Below are 21,465 nucleotides of genomic sequence, written 5' to 3'. Positions count from 1 at the left end.
GGCCACTGTGGGAGACACCACTAAGCTCCTGACCACAGGCTCCAAAGGTCTAGGCTTCGAGGAAACTGCTCCTACAGGCGACCCCTGACAAAGCCTGAACTCCGAAAGCAACCGCGGGGTCCACGTGACTCAGTCTCTGCACTCCTGCAGGGCCCGAGCGGGCAAGCCTAGTTCTGTCACCTGCACAGTGGAAACGTCCCCCAGCAAGGCCGAGTCTCGCTTTTGATGAAAATGTGAATCAGGCAGAGCCATGTGGCTTATCACTAGAGACCTCCCCCTCTAGGACGACCACCAGTAACTCCTTAATCGATACTCTTCGGCAAGGTTTCTTTCTTTTTTTGGACCAGTCACAGATGGCCCTCCGGGACATCCCGCAGTTCAGCAAGATTGAGACCAGGAAAGCCACTCTGCGGAGACCTCCCCTGATCCACTCGGGCACCCTAGGCCGAGAAGCATGTGGGCACCAACAAGCCTATGACCTCTGTGAAGGCGGAAGGCTTTGCAAGGCACAGCTGACCTGCTCGGAGAAATGTCCGAATGATCAAGCCTTATCAGCCTTCACCGGGCAGCTGGAATCTGCCAGGAAAAGGGGCAGCGTGGTCCGCAGGGACCAGGAAGGCAGAGGCCACCAGTGTGCCCAGGATCAGAGCCATTTGGGAAATTCCAGGAGCCAGGGCACCCAAGGACCAGACAGTCCAGAGAGGGACAAAACCAGTGCTACCCCCTAACAGTACAATGACATGAACAATGTGACCCATGAAAACACAGAAGACAACAGGGCGCAGAGTGAAATGGCTCTCTCTTGCTTGAAAGCCTTGTGTGTCTCTTGCCTGCCGGGACATCTGAAGACCATGCCGAGGCCCTGAGAGGCTGTGCCAGCATCACCCAGGACCCAGCAGTCGAGGTGGGTCTCTAACGCCCAGGGCCCAAGCCACGGTCCATCTCCCAGTCCAGGACCCTCCAGGCAGCTCCACCTCATCAGGCTCCCCAACAGCCATCTAGATAGGTCCCATGTCCCCTCTCCAGATTCCCCCATAAGCCCCTCCCGCTAACGTCCCCCACCTCCAGGGTAAAAACCACCCGCCCCCCCTTCTCAACAACAAACCACCAACCCTGCCCTCCACACCTCCCCAGTCACCACCCAGACACCCTGGGGGCACTCTTCACAGCACAGGATGCACAGAGGGCTCAGGGGCACAGAGAGGGCAAGGAGAGCACAAAGGTCACACAGCAAACCTGCAACACAACGCCCAGGGTGCACACATGCTTCCGCTCTGGCGCTCCCACCAGGAGAAGGACGGTGCCAGGAGGCGCTGCGGCAAGGGGGCAGCGGCCGGAGCCCAGGTACCATGAGACGCAGCTTCCTGCCCGCCGCAGCGCAGAAGCTGCTATTTATAGCCCAGACAGCGGGGTCAGCTTCCTGCACGGCACAGCCAGCCACAGCCCAGGAGACGGCAAGGGTGACCCCCAAGGGGGACAGGCTGGGCTGGGGCAGAGAGTGGGCAGAGGCACGCAGGGCTGGATACACAGTGCCCCCAGGCCACCCTCCGCCTCATACCCACAATCCAAGGGCAAGGGAGAGCCGAGGAAAGGCCAGACCCTGCCTGTGACAACATCCCCCTGCAGAAGGCACTTACGAGCTACGTGCCCGGAGCGTGCATGGCGGACACCCACGTGCCTCGGTTTCCCTATCAGGAAGCAGGGAAAGGACCAGTTCTGGCCACTGTGGGACGTAACTGAGCGACCGTAAAGCAGGCGCTCCGAGAGCTTGCCCAGTGTCCCACCCAGCTCAGGACCCTTTCCAAAGCACCCCGTCCCCACCTAACCCTGCCCAGAGACCAGACACAGAGGGTAAGACAGGAGCTGGCATGTACACCACCTAGAGCAGGTCATCGGAGGTCACCCCAAACACCCTAATCCGCGCCGCTCCCCCATGATGCAGGGCATGCAGCTATCCCCATTTTTACAGATGCAGAAACTGAGGCACCAAGTGACAGAACCTGTCCAACAAAGGAAGGTGTCCTCAGGCCCCGGGTTTCTTGGAGTTAACGAGTCTCTCTCCTCGCCCAGCAGACAGAAGACCTGAATCCCTCCAGAGGCTGCCTGAGCCTAGTCTGGGCTCCCCAGAGAGCTGCCCTGTGGGGGTCAGGGAGCACAGGCCAGAAAGGAGTCAGCTCAGGCCAGCACCCAGAGGTCACCTGTCTGTGCAACACAGGCTTTAAGTCCCCGAGGCACCTGGGGTCATCTGGCTGTGATGTCCCAACCTTCCTCCAAAACCACAGCAAAGGGAACATCCTGCTGAATGAATAAAATAATAAAATAAATGAAATCTTCTTTTTTTTTTTTTTAAATAAAAAAATAAATGACCACGTTGCTCCCGGCTGCTGGTTCTCAGGGTAGATGCAGGCCGTGTCTGAGTTTCCTCCTGCTGCTGTAATAAACGACCACAGACTCAGCAGGTTAAACCAACTACCAACAGCACTACCAACGGTTAAGCCACTACCAACAGCACAAGCCAACCCGCATCGAGGCCTGCCCTGTGCCCCCTTGCGCAGGGCCTTGCTCAACCCCTCAGCGCCTTTCCCACACAAGTAATCTGACTGTGCCCATTTTATGGATGCGGAAACCGAGGCTTGTTGCCTTGTTATCCGAAAGCCCGGGCGCTCAGCTCTGCGGGTGTCAGCAGGGTGGTTCCTTCCAGAGACTCCGTGGGGGGGAGGGGAACGTCTTCTCCGTGGATCTCCGTGGATCTCCGTGGATTTGGGGCCCACCCTCCTCCAGCAGGGCCCCATCTCAGGTACAAGTGCAACAACTCTATCTCCACGTAAGGTCCCACTCTGAACTTCAGGGGGAACACGAATTTGAGGGGCACTATTTGACCCGGTACAATGGCCTAGATGGGGCACAGGGAGCAGAGGTGGGGGAAAGTGAAAATGCCTAAAACTATTCAGGAGGGCAGAGGGGAGGGGGGGGTGAAAGTGGGGCACCCACTCCCTGCTTACGTTCCCCACCTCCCCAGCCGGTTCAGCTGGTCATGGCAGCTAACCACGAGTCACCACCACACCCAGTGCCCACCAGAAGCCCATCCCGTGCGCCTGGCCCAAGCCCCTAGGACCCCAGAGGGGGGGCCCTGATGCCTGCTGGGCCCCGCTTCTGGCTCGGTGGCCTGCCAGTCAAGCTGGGCCAAGCCCTGGGGCGGCGCGTCCCCGGCCTCCCCACCCCGGCCCAGCAGCCTTGCCTCGTTAGCCTAACGAGCAGGGCCCTGGTGCCAGGCGGTTGCCATGGCCACGGAGACACCACCGCGGCCCCGGGCGATGCTCCCGGAGGGTCTGCGGCGGGCACTGGAGTTCAGCGTGAGGACAAGCAGGAGCCTCCGGGGCAACCCCTCCCCGTGGGGTCGGGCTGCACCACCCCCGGGTCCTCCGGGCCGGCCTCCAGGCCTCCTGACTGACAGCATCTCCCAGAGAGGCTCCCTAGGCCACAAAGAAAATTCCAGCCCTCCCCCGCACCCCACCGCCCTGCGTGGCCAGAGCCCCTCCACCAGCCACCAGCCTAGCGCAGAGGGGAGGTCAGAGGTCGGGGGGGGGGGGCAGACAGGCCTCCAAGGCAGTGAGAAGTGGTGGGAAGCCCTCAGGGCTCTGAGTAAGGTCAAGGCTCAGCACCCCTGGGGCCCCGCCACACTGGATGTCGGTGGGGAGATGGGGGAGGGGGCTGCTGCACGCAGGGAGGCAACCACACCAGAGGGCAGTGTGGGCCACCCAGGGTCTCTGGCCCGTGCGCCACACGCCACACGCCAGAAGGAAGCCCAGGACAAGCATCTGATGTGAGGAAGGACCGGGGTCCAAATGGGGACAAGCATGGGCGTGAGGGCCGAGGGACATCCATGAGCCATGGGCACCCAGTTGCCTGGGCTCCCTGGGTGCTTGAGCCACGGAGAGGAGGGGGAGGACAGTCCCAGGCTGCAGGAGCACCTCGGCCTCGGATGGCCCCCAGCCCCCTCGGCTTTACCACGACCTGTGAGGATGTGTGTCATTCATCACCCCATTTCACTGGTGGGTAAACTGAGGAGCCACACAGAGGCTCCGCTACTCTTCCAGGTCACGTCACACAGCCAGCAGGAGGCAGACCCGGGAATCAGAGCTGGGGGCCAACCCTGGGAGACAAGCGGTAGACAGCCTCAGCCACCAGGCTGGAGGACGGGTTGACCCCCAAGAGCCTCCCAGACTTCTAGCCCCCCAGCCCAGTGCACACGCTCGCACTGGCAGCATGTGCACGGGTACACACACAGGCAAGCTGGCCAGTCTCATCGAATCCCACTTCCTACAACCCACCCTATAGAGCAGTCTTTCCCCCACTTCCTTCCCAGCTCCAAGAAATTCCCCAGGGTTGGCCGGAGGGAGCAGAAGCATCTGAAATCATCAGCAGAGCAAAGAGGCCAGAAGAGATGGCCCAGGGTTCCTCACTGTGGACATGCCCACAGGACTGCCATCCCAAAATTCCGAGAGCCCTGGGCCCCAGGGCCCCAGACAGGGAAGAGACAGAAGTGACACTTGACGCCGGGGGGGGGGGGGGTGAGCATTGACACCTGCTCCACTCCAGGGCTTTCCCCCAGGGCCCTCCACTGGGGACATCTTCCACCTTGCAAGTCACTCACTGTCATCTTCCCAAATCCAGCCCAACATGCACATGTAAAGATCCTGCTTATCACCCAGGGTCTGACCTTGGTTCAAACCCTCCACAGGGTCAGGCCTTGGTTTCCTCCTGGGATCATCTGTCAGGAGACTCTGGGTGTAACCTCCCCGGGTGAGGTGACCCAGCACTCTACAGGCACCCACGGGACACAAGCATGGAAACACCTTACAAAGCATTTTCCTTTTCTGTACTTCTGTCTGCTCCTGGGTGCCCCTCCAGAGATGAGACAACTTTCAGGAATGCATATGGTAAGATACTATCAGAGAGCGAAGTCAGGGCAAAGAGAAAAACCGGGGACAAAGTACTGTAAAATCAGAATGAAGCGGGTAAAACAGAAACACAGACCAGAAAGACCAGACCAGACTGCTGAACACAGACTGCACATCTGGCTCCGAGTCTCCTGACGGCCCAAGCGAAGAGGGAACAAGACGGGTAGGAAGTGGCTCGTCCAAAATTGTGGACACCCCAGAGCACTGCCCAGAAGCAGTTTCAGCGACCACGTAGCGCCACACGGCAGAGAAATCGGTCCAGACTGCCTGCTGCCTCAACGTCCCCCCTTTGCCCACTGAATCCTACAACAGTCAGCTGTAACCAGAGCGTCAGCAACACTCGGCAAGAACAGTTAGCCAGGCCAACAGGAGGGACTTTAAGGGCCTGCTCGGTTTGACCCTTCAACTCACAGTCCTCTCTGGGCCCCCAGTTTCTTCAACAGCAAGACCCCCGGGAGGTCATGCTGAAGTCAGAAAAAATGAGATGGGCTGGCAGTCAAGACGTCAGGCCTCGCGAGGCCTTCGGGCCTCTGTCACAACCCCACAATTTTTCATCTATACCTTGAAAACAGACTCAGGCAACACCTTCACGCATGGGCATAGCTGTGTTCCAATAAAGCTTTCTTACGGACACTGAAATCTAAATTTCATTCAATTTCACAGATCACAAAATATTATTTGGTTTTTTTCTTTTTTCAGCCGTTAAAAAATACAAAAACCACTCTTAGCTTGCACACCCCAGAAAAACAGGAGGTGGGGGCCGCAGGAGTGGCTCAGTCTGTTGAGCTTCTGACTCTTGATTTTGGCTCAGGTCAGCATCTCAGGGTCATGAGATCGAGCCCCGCATCAGGCTCTGCACTGGGCCTGGAGCCTGCTTAAGAGTGTCCCTCACTCTCTGCCCCTCCCACATCCCAAAAAATAAACGGGAGGTGGGCTGGTGTCGGCCTGTGGGCAGAAGTTTGCTGACAGCTGCTCTATGTGTTCCGGAATGAGCTCCAAGATACGTTTTATTTTAGGGGACGAAAGCGAGACGTGAACGAGGTGTGATATTTGTGTCCATCGAAGGCAGGCAGAGGCCCAGAGTGTCTCGGAGGGGAAACTTTACCTGTGCACGTCTGCCTCGGGGGGCAGAGACTGGGAGGGCAGAAACCGGACGACTTCCCTGGACGCCTTTGTGAGCTGCTTGAACTTCCTAACAGACCCGTGCGGTTTCTCTCACAAAAGTTCGTTTTTATAAAGCCCCAAACAGGCGGCAGAGAGTTTTGAGTGAATTACTTTTTAGTTTCTTCTATTTTTCCAATGACAATAGACAGCATCATTATGTCCCCCCCCCCCACAACAACAAAAAAATTAATCTAGTTATTACATAATGCATTAATTATGTAGCAGAAAAAACTATGGAACACTTATGAGCAGCAGGCCTTCCTACCTATGTGCACTCATGAAAACAGACAAGGGGGCTTTGCAGACGATCCCCTCTGTGAGCCCAGCCAGGTTGGAGGTCCAGGCCCCAGAGCTCAGCCCTCAGGAGCGAGGGCTGCCCTCTCTTTGCAGGGACACAAGTGGGGAAGTCTGGGCACAGAGCTCCCAGCCTCGGGGACACTCGGGCCTACTGCCTCTAGGGCCAAGAAGAGAAGGCTCCGCCCGTGGTCTGAAAACACGTTTGGGTCCGAGTCCACAGAGAAGGCAAGGCACTAAAACCATGCCGCCCAAAGGGGACAGTGGCCACAGGCCACAGGGGGCTAGTTAAACATATTAAAATAAAATAAAAAATGGGATTCTTTTTTTTTTTTAAAGATTTTATTTATTTGACAGACAGAGATCACCAGTAGCCAGAGAGGCAGGCAGAGAGAGAGGAGAGAGGAGGAATCAGGCTCCCCACTAAGCAAAGAGCCCAATGCGGGGCTCAATCCTAAGATCCCGAGATCATGACCTGAGCCGAAGGCAGAGGCTCAACCCACTGAGCCACCCAGGTGCCCTAAAAAATGGAATTCTGTTCCTTGGTTGCAGTCACTTCAAGTGCCCAGGGCCACGTGCAGCCATGGTGCTGGACAGGATAGATCTAGAATGTTCCCCCCGCAGTCCCTCACGTCGCAGAAAGGTCGACTGCACGGAGCGGCCCCAGAGGCTGGTTGGGACGGGAAGGGGACAGTAAGATCAGGAGCCTGGGCAGGAGAAGGGCAGAGGACAGAGGAGCCTGGTCGGCACTAGGGTCAGCCCGGGGCTGTCGGGCAGGTGGGGTGGGGGGAGGCTCCCAGATAGGACAGTGCCACGCTGGCACTGGGCAGAGACAAGACACACAGAAAAGGAAAAAAATCCATGCTAAGAGCCAAGCCCAGCTCCCATGCACAAACTCTGACTCCCTCCCTCCAGACCCGAGCTGTCTGATCAGGCAGCCATTAGCCACAGCCACATGTGGCTGTTTAAATTTAAGTTAATTAAAATGAAATAAAATAACCAGTTCAGTCGCGCTAGCCACATTTCAGGAGCTCAACAGCCCCCCCCCCCCCGTGCTAGGTGGCCACAGGCAGCGCGGGCGCGCACCACTTGTCCCCCACGGCCGGAAGCGGACCGCACACTGCTGGTCCACACTGTCCTCAGAAGTGGGCACGACTGCCTCCTTAAGGATAAGGAAACCCAGGCTCGAAGGTCAGAGACTTTGCCTGAGTCATTAGCTGATGGAGGCAGGATTTGAACCCAGGTCTGACTTCAAAGAAGCCCTTTCTGGAACCTGCACCCAGGCGAAGGGGAAGCCTGGCCCTCAGCTAGGAGATCCCCTCTGTCCCCAGTGCCACCCCTTCCCCGACTCTCCATGCTGCCCAAACCCTCCAAGTCCACCAGACCCATGTCATCAAAACCTCAGCCTCCAGGAACAGAGGGAGGGGGCGGAACATATCTGTCAATCACACCAACCAGCCAATAGAAAAGGAGCCTTCTCTCTGGAAGGCAAAAAGGCCAGGCCACCAGGGCTCTGGTGTGGGGAACCCAAGACCCTGCTCTGTTACAGCACCCGCCTTCTAAGCAGCCCTGTAGACAGAAGAAACATGGAACCAACCCATCGGCGACAGCCCAGTACCCCACAGATCCCCTGTAGAATGCTTCTATAGCGAAGCATTGACGATCCAAAGGGGTAAGCCAAAATAATAAACAGCAACTCTGGCGACACACATCGGGATTGGGTCCTGACAGCAATAAAGACACCATCCCCATCTTACAGATGAGCAGACTGAGGCTCTGAGATGTTAAGCCGCTTGCCCAGAGTCAATAACAATTGAAAGCTGCAGACACAAACTCCAAACCCAGTGCTCACACTTCCTGCCCTGTAATCCTCTCCATGACCCCACCAGCCGTGAGCCATGCACCCATCTTACAGACCGGGGTGCCCAAACTCGGAGAAGCAGGGGCCAGCCCCTGGGCGCACCACGTGTCCATGGCTAAGTCAGGACTCGAATGCATCAGAACCTGATCCAATGAGGATCAGGGACTAAACACTCCTGGTCTGTCCTCTACTGTGTGTTGAGGATGATTCTTTACGGTTTTAGGAAATCAAAGAGCCTCTCTCCAGGGTGCCTCGCCTGAGCCCGGGGAGATGAGTAACCATGATGATTTTGATCACTGTCAGCAAAAGCCACACTACTGCGGGATCTTGGGCTGGCCCGGCCCCAGGACCCTCATCTGTAAAATGGAAAAAAAGCTGCCTTCCTCTTTGGGACCTCTCAAGGTCTCCTGCTACAGAAACGTCCCAGAGCCGTCCAGCCCAGCCCGGCCCCCTGTGCAGGAAACTCCAGGCCGCACTCCTTAGATGCCACTTTCTGGAGCCCCGTTATCTGCCCTGCTAAATAATTCAAAACCATGTTTTCATTTCAAAATAAACACAGCCGCCAGAGCCAATGCCAAATTTGCATGAATGTTTAAGATAAAATGAGACTTCAAAGAAACCCTGGGCCTGCGGCAGGCACTTTCCCCCTCCCCAAATCCCGGGGAGAACAGGTTCTCAGTCTCCTGCCCCCTGGGGCAAAGATCTATAGGTGCTGCTCCAATAAGAAACATAATTTCTTTCTTCCTAACCTGTGCAGCCGCAGCTGCAGAGGCACCAGCAAGACCAGGAACCATCAATTCCAGGTCTTCGCCCTCCTTCCAACATCCAAAGTGTGTGACCTTGGGCAAGTCACTAAACTTCTCTGTGCCTCCATTTCACCATCTATAAAATGGGATCATGAGAGCAAGGACCTCACAGCACGGTACCAAGAGTGAATGAATGTGGATTCCTGGTGAGGGCACAGCCTGGCACACAGTGAGCGTTTGACATGGCAGGGGGGTCTCTGTACAGTATTTGCCTTTACAGTATCACTGCTTGACAGGGGATAAAATCCCTTGCCAACCCCCAAGGATCCTCAAAGGATGCCAGTTGACCCTTCCCAAGCATCATGTCCCTGGGGACCCCCCCAACATACCCCCATGGGACAAGGCCTTCTAAGATGACAGCCTGGCCCGCCCCTGGGCCCCTGGCCCTCCCCAGACCCCCTCCTGGCACCCTCCCCCGGGGGCCCTGGAGCAGGAATTACCAGCTCCCACAAGCTGTTCCCTCAGAGGTATCACCTGGGGAGGCGGCTGTTGGCGTCTGAGACATGAAAAGGAAACAGAGAAGGGAAAAACAGACACAAATAAAAGCTCTCAACCCTCTCTTGTCAGAGGCAGAGTGCCGTGGGGGTGCTTCGCGGGGAGAGCTGTGGGAGGGAAGGGCTGAGCTCTCCTGCCTGGGCCGCTTCTGCTTCTCCTGGACAGGAGCTCCTCTGGCTGGGTTCTCTGTAGGTGGACCCCCCCCAATCTCACAACCTCACCCAACAGGCCTCAGGTGGGGGTTGGGAACAGAGAACACCCCACAGTGAGGCAGAGGAGTGGAGGGGGGGGTGTCCCGGCCAGGCAGCCTGCTCACGCAGCCTGAATGGCAAGGCAGGCAAGGCGCTGGGGGCCCGGACTCCTGGGGCGGTATTCCAATGTGGGGGCAGGGGTGAGTGCCCCGACCAGCAGAGCCCCCACCCCCTTGCCCGGAGAACAATCCTTGCCCTCCTAGGGTCGCAGCTAGATGCGAATTTGCAGAGCTCCCAGAAATCTTTAGGAGGTGGTATAAGTATTATTAATTGGGGGAAAAGAACGGATTATGCCAAATAAATCCTTCCCACGTAGCCGAACCCTCGCCCAGGGAGGGGGGAGATGCGGGCAGCCCCAAGAGGGGTCTCCATCCCTCACCGGGACCTGACAGCCACATTACCATTTACATGGATTTATCAATAGTATTGATCCCAGAGCAAGCATAAATAGCTCAGTGGGAAGAGGCCAGGGCTGGGGCCCCGGTTCAGCTCCCGCCCCCACGTCTGGGCACCGCAGACTCCCTGGGCACCCGGCGGCGGCGGTAAATTTCCAAGCAGGGACAAGGCGGCGGCGGCGGGGAAGCCAGACAGCGCCCGGGATACCCTCACCGCTCCGCACCTGCTCCAGGACCTGCGCGCACCCCTCCACCAGGCTCGGTCTTCGCATCTGCTCAATGGGCTGAAGGCACCACCTGCCCGGCTCCGCAACCGGGAAAAGCGGAGTGGGGGGCGGGGTGGGGGGTGGGGAGAAGAAAGCATCCTTCCTCCACGAGATCCCCCACTCCCCAGCAAAAGGCAAGTCGGCCCCGTCTCTCAAGATCTCTAGTTTGTTGGATTAAAGTCCAAGTTTTAGAACCTAGTAATAGTAATAATAACAACGAAGTGGTCATAGTAACATTCACACAAATACGTTCTAGGGATTACCACTCTTGGTTCTCACAACAACCCTAGGAACTCGGGAATATGGTACCCCACTTTGCAGCTGAGAAGCCTAAGGCACAGAGAGGTTAAGTAATTTGCCAAGAAAGTGACAAAAGAAAGATTCGAACCCAGGGAGTTGAGTTGCAGAGTAGGCAGTGAAAGGCTGGCTATCCAGGCTCACATCTCTTCCTTTCTCTGATTGCTTCCCCCACCACATCCAAAACCAAAAAAAAAAAAAAAAAAAAGGCCACCCACGACGAGGTACACAACAATGCCCTGGGACGCCCTCCCAGCTCGCGCCTGGCCCTGAGAGCCCCTTGTATCAAAGCAGCCGCGAGGACCCAGATCTCGTTTTTTAAAAAAAGGGCAAAGTCAAGGCCACCGATAACACATCCCAACGTGTAGAGAACTCCCCCAACCAGCCCACAGGGTTCCTCTCCCCTTCCCACCCCCCCCCGCCCTCCCTCACACATCCTTCCTCCAAATCTGCAAAAGGGGGGAAAAAAATAATCATAATAAAACCAGTTCTCACCAACAGGGGGGAGGAGGAGGGGGAGGAAGGGAGGAGGCTGAGCCGACAGAACAGATCCGCCTCCGCTCCCTGCACCAGACCCTCGCAGAGCCGAGCCGGAGCGCGCGACAGGCGGCGGGAGGACACTAGCTTCCAAAAAAATAAACCTACAATGTAAAAATAACGCCGGGCGCCCCACGCTAATTGGGCCCGGGCGACGGCAGCTCACAGGTACAGCATGTCTCTCCCTCCTCCCGCCCGCCCTGCCCTCTCTCCCTCCCTCAGGCTTTTTTCTGCAAGCGCCTGGGGTGAGGAAGGCGCGCCCCACGAGTGCCCCCCACTGCAGGTCTCCGGGGAGGCTCCCCCAGCACTAGGGCCTGGGGCCTCCGGGTCCAGCCCAAGTGGGATCAGCTCTGAATTCCAACTTCCCAAACTAGTGGCATCCCAAGTATCCGCACAGCCCGGGGGAGGGACCAGGAGGCGGCCCAATGAGGCGTCACCAGCCGCGGGAGGCAGGCCCAGACAGCAGGAACACCAGCCCGCGGGGGAGGGGGGAACGAGGGGCGCCTCTCCCGGAGGGACCCCCCCCCAACCCAGTGCCCTCTGCTCCCTCGCTCAGGAGCTGCCCCCGCCAGCCCCCGGCCCCAGCTGGCCGGAACCCGCCATGCGCCCTTCCAGAGCGGCCAGGCCGGGGAGCACGGGGTGCCATCTCCAGGGGCTCCCCAAGCCCGCGCTGCCTGCTGGAAAATAAGACGCAGTGTCACCCCCAAGCCTGGGTCTACTTGGGGAGGAGGGAGGCGCACGGCGGCCATGCCCACAGGGCCGGGGCACACGGTGGGGGGGCTGCCCGGCGCAATTCCAGGGCGTCCCCCCCGCCGGTCCACCCCCACGCCACTTCCCTCCTTCCCGCCCCCTCGCAGGGCAGCTGGAGTTCCCCTAAGTTCCCCAGCGCCCCCACGCATGCGGGCCGCAGTGTCTATGGGGCGCCTCGCTCCCTAGCAGGCCACCCCCCGAGAGCGCAAACTCAGGAGTGCAGGGGCCCCGCCAACTCCGCCGCGTGCGCCGCCCGATCTTCCCCTGATCCCCCGGAAGCGCGCCCCGCGCCTCCCCCCGGCCCTCTGCGGGGACCCCCGGCCCCAACTCACCTCGCTGAGGCGGCGGCGGCGGCGCCCGGGCTCGGGGCGCGCTCGGGCCGCTGGGGCGCTCAGGCAAGTGGCGGTGCCGAACGGGCTGGGGGCGCGCAGCAGGCCCGGCCTCCAGCCGGGGCGCGATCCTCCCGCCGCCGCCTCCTAGGGCGCCTGCCCAGGGTCCCCGGCCCGCAACTTGGAGCGCATCGCGCGTCGCAGGGCGCGGGCGCACGGCTCGGGCGGGGCGCGCGCGGACGCGGGGCTCCGGTGCGGCCCGGCCTGCCCGCGGCTCCGCTCCCGGGCGGCGACGGCGGCGGCGGCGGCGGTGCGGCGGCGGCGGCGGCGGCGGTAGCGACGGCGGCGGTGCGGCGGCGGCGGCGGCGGCGGCGGCGGTGGCGGCGGTGGCGGCGGCGGCGGCGGCGGCGGCGGCGGCGGCGGGAGGGGGAGGAGGGGGCGGGGCGGGAGCCCGGGAGGCGGTGGCTCGGCCTCCTAGCTCCCGACTCCCCGCCCGCACCGACGCGCCCCGGCCCGGCCCCCTCGGGCTCCTTAAAGGGCCCGCGTCGCCTCCCGGGCACTGCGCGCACCCGCGCGCGCGCGCTCACGTTGCCCCCCCCCCGCGCGCACACACACACACCCACCCTCACACTTGGGCGCGACGCCGTTTCTTTTTAGCAGCTCCACGAAGGAGGAAGGAGGGGGAAAGCGCCTCCCCGTCCCGCCCCCTCCTCCTTCTCCTGTGGGGCTCCGAGCCCTCCTCCTCCTCCTCAGCCCCCAGATACTTAACTGGAATCGCGTTTCAGCTATTAAATGGTAACTCCAGAGTGGTGGGTGGGTAGGGAGGGGGCGTCCGGGGAGGGCCACCCGCCGATGCGCAGGGACGCGCGTGGGGGAGCCCACTCAGTACTGCAGCACACAGTAGAGAGCCCACGTCTCCGCGACGGGCTTACGCGCCCTGGGCCTCGCGGGACAGCAGATGTGGCCCAGTGATCGCACGGGGAAACTCACAGCGCACCGCAGACGTGCGTGTAGCCTGGGGCATCGACTCAAGTGTAAGATCACCCACAGGTAAACACGGGACACGTACACACAAGTTGCACACGCAGTCAGGCACACACACCAGAATGTCTCTTTCCCGAGGGCAGGGATTTCTGGCTGTTTCTACATGGCCTTTTCACACAGTAGGGACTCCATAATGTGTGGTTGAGGGAACACCCATTTGGAGACCCCAGGGGACACAAATGCATGGACTTGATGCCGCAAGCCTGTGATACCATCCACAGGGACACACACACCCTCACAAGCCCAGACGGCACAAGCATGTGGGGTCGCAGACACGCACGTGAACAGTCCTGGGCCGGCTCCCAGGAACTCACAGTCTCCAACAAGAACCCTTCTGGCCCCCTGCCGATTGTGCGTCCCCGGTGACCCCTTCCCAGGTGGCCCTCCCAAGCTAGGGGAGATTTTTTTTTAAAACAGCAGAGGGCACTGGGAGCCCCAGGCCTGGAGCCTCCCTCCTCCTCTCCTTTCCCCGAAGATGTTGGAGAGTTTGAATTTTTGTTTTCAGTTCAGCTTTCCTTTTTTGGAGCGAAGTCTCAGCAGATTCAGTTCTGCCATCTGCCAACATCTGAGAACCCCTAGGGGGAGTGGGGAATGGCTGCGGTGGGGAGGCGGCCATGCGGTTTCCAGGGGCCCCCCGCGTGCCTCCTGCCAGCAGGCGGGGTGTTGCCTGCCTCCCCTGTAGCAATTTGTCCTTCTCTGCCCCCTCAGGCTGCTCGTTTTCTTTTTATTGAGGGGAAAGAGGGAGCACCTGGGGCTGACCAAAACCTGGAAAAAGAGGAAGTGTGTGTGCAGGGAAGAGGAGAGGTTTGGAACGAGAAGGGGGACATCAGCGGTCCCTTCCCTTCGCATCCTGGCCCCACCAGCTCCACAGCTGCCAACCAGACCGTGGGAATCCACTGGCAAAACGCCAGCCCGGCAGACGGAAGGCCTAGCCCTCTGAAGGGCCTGGGGAAGAGAGGGCAGGGCAGAAGGGGGCCTGGGAAGCCCTCCTCAGCCCTCCTCCCCGCCCCCCTGTGTCACCTGAGACCGCTCCTGACATCTGCACTTCAAAGAGATCTGCTCTGGGATTTGGCACTGGAGGAGGAGGGTGTGGGGTACCGTCTTCGGAGGTTCCCTTGCCCAGCTTCTGCCTCCCAGTGGTAGTCCGGGGGCTTTGGCTGAGGCTGTGAACATCGGAGTGGGGCAGACAGGCAGGGGGATTGTCGCATGGGTCACTTGGAAACCCCTCAAAGGAAGCCAAGGACGGACTCAAACGTCAGTGTCCTCCGGACCAGCCATGTTACACACGGAAAAATATAAGTACATGTCCTCAGGATCTCACAGGTTCCCCCCAGAAACCCTCAGAGGGTGGGTTCCTAGGATGGACTCCACATTACAGATAGGGAAACTGAGACCCAGAGAGATTAAGAACCTTCTGCTAGTGATTCCACGTGGGCGCCAGAAACCATGGGGTTTCGAAGGGATGAACTGCGAGTCTCAGCTGAGCCCCTGCCCTCCCGAACTCCTCCCCTCCACCCCCCTGCCTACCCGCGGAGCCCCCCACGCCCCTCCCCTCCTGCCACAGATCAGTACCCAGCACCCCCGCACCCCGGTTGCTAGTCCTCAGCACTGCACCATTTGCTCCTGGGCTCTAAGCAGCAAGCAGCCTCAGGGGTTCTCATGTAACTAATGGGAACAACAGCCTCAGGGGTTCTCATGTAACTAATGGGAACAACAGCTTTGAAAAATTGCCAAAGAACACTCCGCCCCAAAGAGCCTCCCTGGAGGGTCCTTAGACACTGGGCTGGGATGGGGGTTAATAATAATGCTAGCTCAGAGCCTCCCAAACATCTCACCGTGAGGGAAAGACTGTCAGTATGCCCATTTCATAGGTGAAGAGATTAAGATCAAGGGAACTCGCCCAAGGACATTGGGCCACATACAGTACATGGGTCCCGAGCAGCTGGAAACAGCTGAGAAATCCAAGGGACAAATTCTGCCCTTAGGCTATGTTCCTACTATAATTTCGAATCATTCAACCATTCCCTTCTAAATAATTAGCAGACTAGTCAAACTCATTCCTGCCTCAGGACCTTTGCATTGGCTGTTTCTCTGCCTGAGAGAGCCGTCTTCTAGCTTCTGGTCCCAGTTCAATGTCACCTCCTTAGAGAGGCTCTCCCTGATCCTCTATCAAAACTCCCAAGGCACTAACTAACTCATTACCCTATATATTTTCTTCACCATTTATCACCACCTAAAATTATCCTGGGTATTTGTCACATATATTGTCTTCTGTCACCAGAACGTCAGGTCCATGACAGCAGAGACCTCATCTGTCTAGCCCACTGCTGTATCGCCAGCACACAATAGACAGCAGTTAAAAAGTGTTGACAATAAATGAGCAGTGAATAATGAATTCAGGCAACACGGAAGGCACTGGCTGGGTTATCAGGCTTGGCCTTGCAGAACCCGGACTCAGGTGGGAATGATTGATTCCTGCATCCCAATTGTCTAGCACTTGTCCCTCTGGCGTATAACACGGTCAAGTCTTCACTTCTCTCCACCATCTCAGCCTCTGGGTAGGTGGGGGGGATCCAGCACCCAACCCCGGACCTGACACCCAGGAGAAACCCATTCAAGCTAAGAGTCCATATGGACAACCATGATGTCTGATCAAACTCTCTGCCCTGAAAGAATGCCACCTGGACAGGCCTGGAGGAGAGCCCAGGCCAGAGGGCATGATGACCTGAGCCTCCCTGCCCACAGCATCCCCACAAGCCCTGGACTGGCCTTCAGAACACAAGCAAAGGGAAGCCCTCACTCTCTGGGCCTCTACCAGGATACCCCAAAAGGCACCCTGATGAACATTCACAGGACAAACATTGCATACCCACCAGAACCACATGCACAGGGAAAATCTTTACATATAGAGTTCATACTTTAGACATGCTTTAAACCACGGTTGCACACTTGAAAGCCCACAGAGCCTGGCAGGAACCACAAGCCAGGGACTGACGGGGAGGTGAGTAACAGAGACAGGTGGGGCCTGCGGTCCACCCCTACGCCCGTTCCCAGGCTGTCCTAGTCACCCTTGGTTTAAAACACAAGTCAGCCAGGGGCGCCTGGGTGGCTCAGTGGGTTAGGCCTCTGCCTTCGGCTCGGGTCATGATCTCAGAAGCAGACGCCCCAGTGAGCAGAAAGCCCCATGCGGAACTCGATCCCAGGACCCTGAGATCATAACCTGAGCTGATGGCAGACGCTTAACTAACTAAACCACCCAGGTGCCCCTAAAATGCTATCTAAAGGGCACTTGGGTAGCTCAGTGGGTTAAGCCTCTGCCTTCAGCTCGGGTCATGATCTCAGGGTCCTGGGATCGAGCCCCGCATCGGGCTCTCTGCTCAGCAGTGAGCCTGCTTCCCCCTCTCTCTGCCTGCCTCTCTGCCTACTTGTGATCTCTCTCTCTCTGTCAAATAAATGGATAAAAATCTTAAAAAAAATAAAAATTAAAAAAAAAATAAAACACAAGTCAGCCAAACCAAACACCAAATGCCTGGGTGGGCTGCCCTCAGCAGGTGCCGGTGACCACCGGCATTCAGCGGTAGGTGACCACCTACAAAGTGTTAGCTGCTCAGGCCAATCTTCCACTCAGCCACCGGTGGTCCCTACCCAAAATAGAGGGGTCGAATGGGCACAGGAAGTTAGAAACTTCCTTAGTGAACAAAGGACCCTCTTGCAAAATCATAAGCAGGAGGAGGGAAAGCCTGCTTTCAATGAATGCCTCAGAGCTTTATTTATTTAATATGTAGTTAGCTATTGCCTACAGAGTGCTGGGCACTGTCGGATAGAACAGGGAAGGAGCTCAAGCCCAGCCCTCAGGACCGGGCCTCCAGTGGGGAGGTGGGGAGTTGCATCGACGCCCGTGCGCATCGATGCCCGTGCACTAAAATCCCTTTAGAGGGGTAAGAAAAATACTCTGGTGTTCAAAAAAATGCAACATGTCAGAACACAGAAGATTTGGAGGGGTCAGGATCTCCCCAGATCCCCGCGTTTCCGGAATAATGGAGTCCGAAGTCCCCTTCCAATCTTGCAGTCCTGCAAACCGATCACGGGCGATGTCACCCAGCCCCCTTGTACCCTTTTTGCTAAAAGAAACTGCAGCGTCACCCTCCCCGCTTTCTCTGATGTGTGCACCTTTATTGATAACACCGTGCATTTCAAAAAGAAGGAAGCAGAGAATGAGATCAAGCCCCTGGCTGATAGGTCCGATCATCTCTGAAGATAACTCGCTTTCTCCCCAGGCTGCATTTCTGGAGTGTGCTCCTGGCCCCCCCACCCCCACCCACCCACACCCCAGGGCCTCTGTTTGAGTCTCTGTTCTCATGCGCCAGAGGGCTGGGACCAGAGAGGGCAACATCAGAGAAGACATCCAGTGGGGACCGTGGTCCCTGCAGCCTCGCTTTTGGTGGCCAGAGGCTGGGGTCGCCAAAGCAGGCGTCAGTGGAGCTGGCAGCATGACCCTGGGCGTCTGTCCAGTGGAACAAGTCTGGCACCTGTGGACAAGCAAGAGAACAGGGTGTACGTTCTACCGTGTGGGGGGCAGAGGTCCAAGATACATTGTTTAAGCACAGAAGCAAGTACGGGCTGGTACGTAGTGTGGTACGTGTGCAAAAGAAAAGCTTACTGTGTGCAAAGCACCGTGGCCTGCGGAGAGAATTCAGCAGTGACCAAGATAAGCAAAGTCCCTACCTTCATGGAGCTGACATTCTAAGGGTGTGGGGGAGGGCGGTACATAAGGAAAAACCGAATAAATATACAATGTATTAGAAGACAGCCCGCGCTCGCAGAGGAAAAAAATCTGGAAAGGAAGACTGTGCACAGGGGTAGGGAGGTCAGCGGCGGCCTTGCCGAGGGGGATCCGTGCAGTATCTGGGCAGAGGGCACACAGCCTGTGCCAGGGCCCTGGCATGGGAAGGCCCTTGGCCCCTTCAAGGACCAAGGAGGAGGCCAGTATGAGAGCAAGATGGAGTGGCGGTGAGGAGGGACGGATGAGCCTGGGGGCGGGGACAGGGGGACGGGACACTTGAGAGATGCTACTGGGGGTTGCCTCTGGGTAGAGGGGATGCCTGGGAGCTGGAGTTGTGGTAGGGGGTGGTGACTGGCTTTGACCATGGCCCATGCCCCATATTTAAAGATGCAGAATGAAAGTTCATTCCTCTTCCCCCCTTCTCTCTCTCTCTCTGTCTTATTCCTTCCTTCCTTTCTCTTCCTTTCTCTCTCTTTCTTTCCTCCCTCCCTCCCTCCCACTCTCTGTGTGTGTGTCTCTCTCTCTCTTTCTTTCTTTCAAGTGTGGCCATCTGGTTTTGGACGTTCCCTGTGAGCACTTCTGGGTTTTTCCTTGAGATTTCAAGGAGGTCTCCTTTCCAGCTTCTTCACATCACATTTGCTATTTCTCAGACTTCCGGAGAATGTCAGGAATTAGCCCCTGGGTGGCCTGACCTCCCAGTGAGGCCTGGGAAGCTGACAAAAGCCCCAGGAAGGAGGAAGAGCTGGGGAGCAGCTGCGTGACCTGCTTCTCCAAGGGGCCCTGGCCTGGCCCGTCCTGCCGTGGGCCCAGAGCTCAGGTCCCCGATCAAGGAGCAATCAGAGCCCAGAGGCCCCAGCATAGCTGAGAAGACCTGCAGCCTCACAGCCAGGCACATGTGTCTCTCCCTGGTCCCCACTGGCTCCTGTCCAGCAGAGTCAATCCTAATTCTCATTAAAAAATATCAGCCTTTCTGGGGCACCTGGGTGGCTTGGCGATCGATCCGCCAAGCGTGTGACTCTTGATCTCAGCGCGTGAGTTCGAGCCCTACGTTGAGTGCAGAACGTACTTAAAATCTAAATGCAGAAAATGCCACCATGGTGGGTTCACCTGACTCAGAGGGGCTCTCCAGGCTTCTCAGCACCCTCAGGAATGACTCAAAGGCCAGCACGGCATGCGTAAAGTGTCTGGGGCTCTACACTGTCAAGTGGGGGCCCAACACGCCCAACTATGGAGAGAGTGAGTTAAAATGGAAGGATCCAATTTTGTGTCAGACAGATCTGGGCTCAGCCCCCAAATTTGACACCTCATTCAGTCACTGGACGGAACCCTGGGCCAGAGCCGTGGCTCTGGGCTCCCACAGGCAGAGCAGCTGGGGACTGTCACGCCTTGCTTTTCCTGGCTTGCCTTCCCTGAAAGCAGAAGCCAGCAAGTATGTTCTCCAGACTTCTTGCTTCCCAAGGTTGGGAAGGAGGCACCTCACCAGAAGGTGAGGGCACAGCGTGCCAAGTGGAAGGAACGGCAGATGCAAAGACCATCCCATGGGAAGTGACTCGGTGTCTTCCGTGCTGCTGGAGTGTGGTAGGATGGACAGCTCATTTTCCCTCCCTGAGCCTCAGTGTTCCTCATCTGCAAAATGGGCTGGATTCTTTAAGGGGTGGTTTCAGGAATTCAGTGAGCAAACATAACGGAATACCCTTTGAGACCCCGAATTTCTGGGACCCTTCAGAATCTTAAAGAACATTCTTCAAGAGCTCTTTCTATAATGCGCCCTGGGCTAGCTGAGCATTTCCAGGGATTACGGATCTAGAGATGTTGTGTAGCCTAAGGACTGTGGAGCCACGCTGCCTGGCTGCGTGGCTTTGGGCAAGTTATTCAATCTTCCTGAGCCTATTTCCTAATCTGTAAAATGGGGGAAAACAACAGATCCCCCTTCAGAGGATTACCATGAAAATGAATTACTGTGAATAGAGCAGGCCGTGTCCGGCCCGTAGTAGGTCCTCTATAAACGGAAGGTCTTCATTGTATCTTAGGGAGCCGCCGACAAACCTGAGAAGACGGGCGCTCCTATGGTTCCCAGCGTGCGGCGGAGGGAATGCAGGCTCAGGGAGCTCCATCACCAACCCGATGCCATCACCGGCGAGCTGTTGGCATCTAAGTCCAGCTCTGCCTGGCACCGGAAGCTTCCCTCAACCATCCCTTAAGACCCAGCTGGGTCCCTGTGGTGACTGTGATTTCCACTGCTCGGAGGAGGCATTCAGACCAAGACCAATGATGGAATAAACAGCCACAGAGGGTGTAGGCTTGATGTCCCCCGAGGCAAAAATATGGCTCATTGGCCCCACCGTGGCCAGTGTGTCAGCCCGTAGCTCAGAATGCGTTGGTTTTGCTAGACTATGCAGGAGGGGGAAGAAAAGCAAGATCACCGCCCCTCCACCCCCCACCAGCCTCATCATCCCCACTTCCCCCGTCCTGACTGTTCCACTGCCCTGGCCTCTTCAAACACATCTACAATGCTGCCTCAGGGCCTTTGTACTGACCATTCCCTCTCTGTCACCTTGGACTTGCTTTCTCACCTTTTGCTTGTCTTGGATGAAATATCCAGTGAGAGATAACAAAGAAACACATCAGCATACAATGGCGTATTGTAATTTCAGCTAGTGTTGAAGGAAGAAGAATAAAGCAGAGAGTGGCTGGGGAAGCCCTCTTTGGGGAGGTGACCCTGGGGCATAGACCTGAATGAAGAGAGAGAGCCAGCTGTAAGGATATCCATGGGAATGACATTTCGGACAGGGAGGAGAAGTGCAAAGGTCCTGAGGTAGGCTGGATGAGCCCAGCAAACATGAAAGTCCTTGTATTCCACAACAAGGAGTCCGGACTTCACCTGCAAGCACTGGAGAGACCCTGAGAGGTTTTCCGCAGGACCGTCCTCTGGCCTGGGTCACATTTCAGAACGGTGATCCGTCTGAGCACGTGAGGTAGGAGGCCTTGCGGAAAGAAACGCTGTGTCAGGACAAGGACAGTGCAGCAGGGAGGAGGGGAAGGATGCCGGGGAGGTTCAGAAGGCAATGGGCGGGGGGCTGGGGGGGGCGGAGTGGGGGGACCCAACCCCCAGCATCCCGGTGCAGAGAGACCTGCAGGGCTGGGCACGGAGACAAGTCTGGGCCAGGACAAAGGAGTGGAGCCCGTTGGTACCTGCAAAACAGTTTGTTTTGGCAGCCCCGTGCAGGGACAT

General features: G+C 57.7%; 1 protein-coding gene across 1 annotated transcript in view; it reads right to left on the bottom strand.

The window, feature by feature from the left end:
- The window catches only part of NCOR2 (nuclear receptor corepressor 2), a 206,997-nt gene extending 194,323 nt beyond the window's left edge, over nt 1–12,674 (bottom strand). Inside the window, exon 1 of the mRNA XM_045073531.1 lies at nt 12,410–12,674. The gene's annotated coding sequence lies outside the window, so the exon portion shown is untranslated. The remainder of the gene's footprint in view (nt 1–12,409) is intronic.
- Between the last annotated feature and the right edge of the window lie 8,791 nt (nt 12,675–21,465).

Source organism: Mustela putorius, unplaced genomic scaffold (genome assembly GCF_011764305.1).
Source record: "Mustela putorius furo isolate JIRA1106 unplaced genomic scaffold, ASM1176430v1.1 tig00537248_pilon_pilon_pilon, whole genome shotgun sequence".
NCBI classification, from domain to species: Eukaryota; Metazoa; Chordata; class Mammalia; order Carnivora; family Mustelidae; genus Mustela; species Mustela putorius.
The sequence above is the reverse complement of the archived record's forward strand: the minus strand, read 5'-3'. Positions and strand labels throughout refer to the sequence as shown.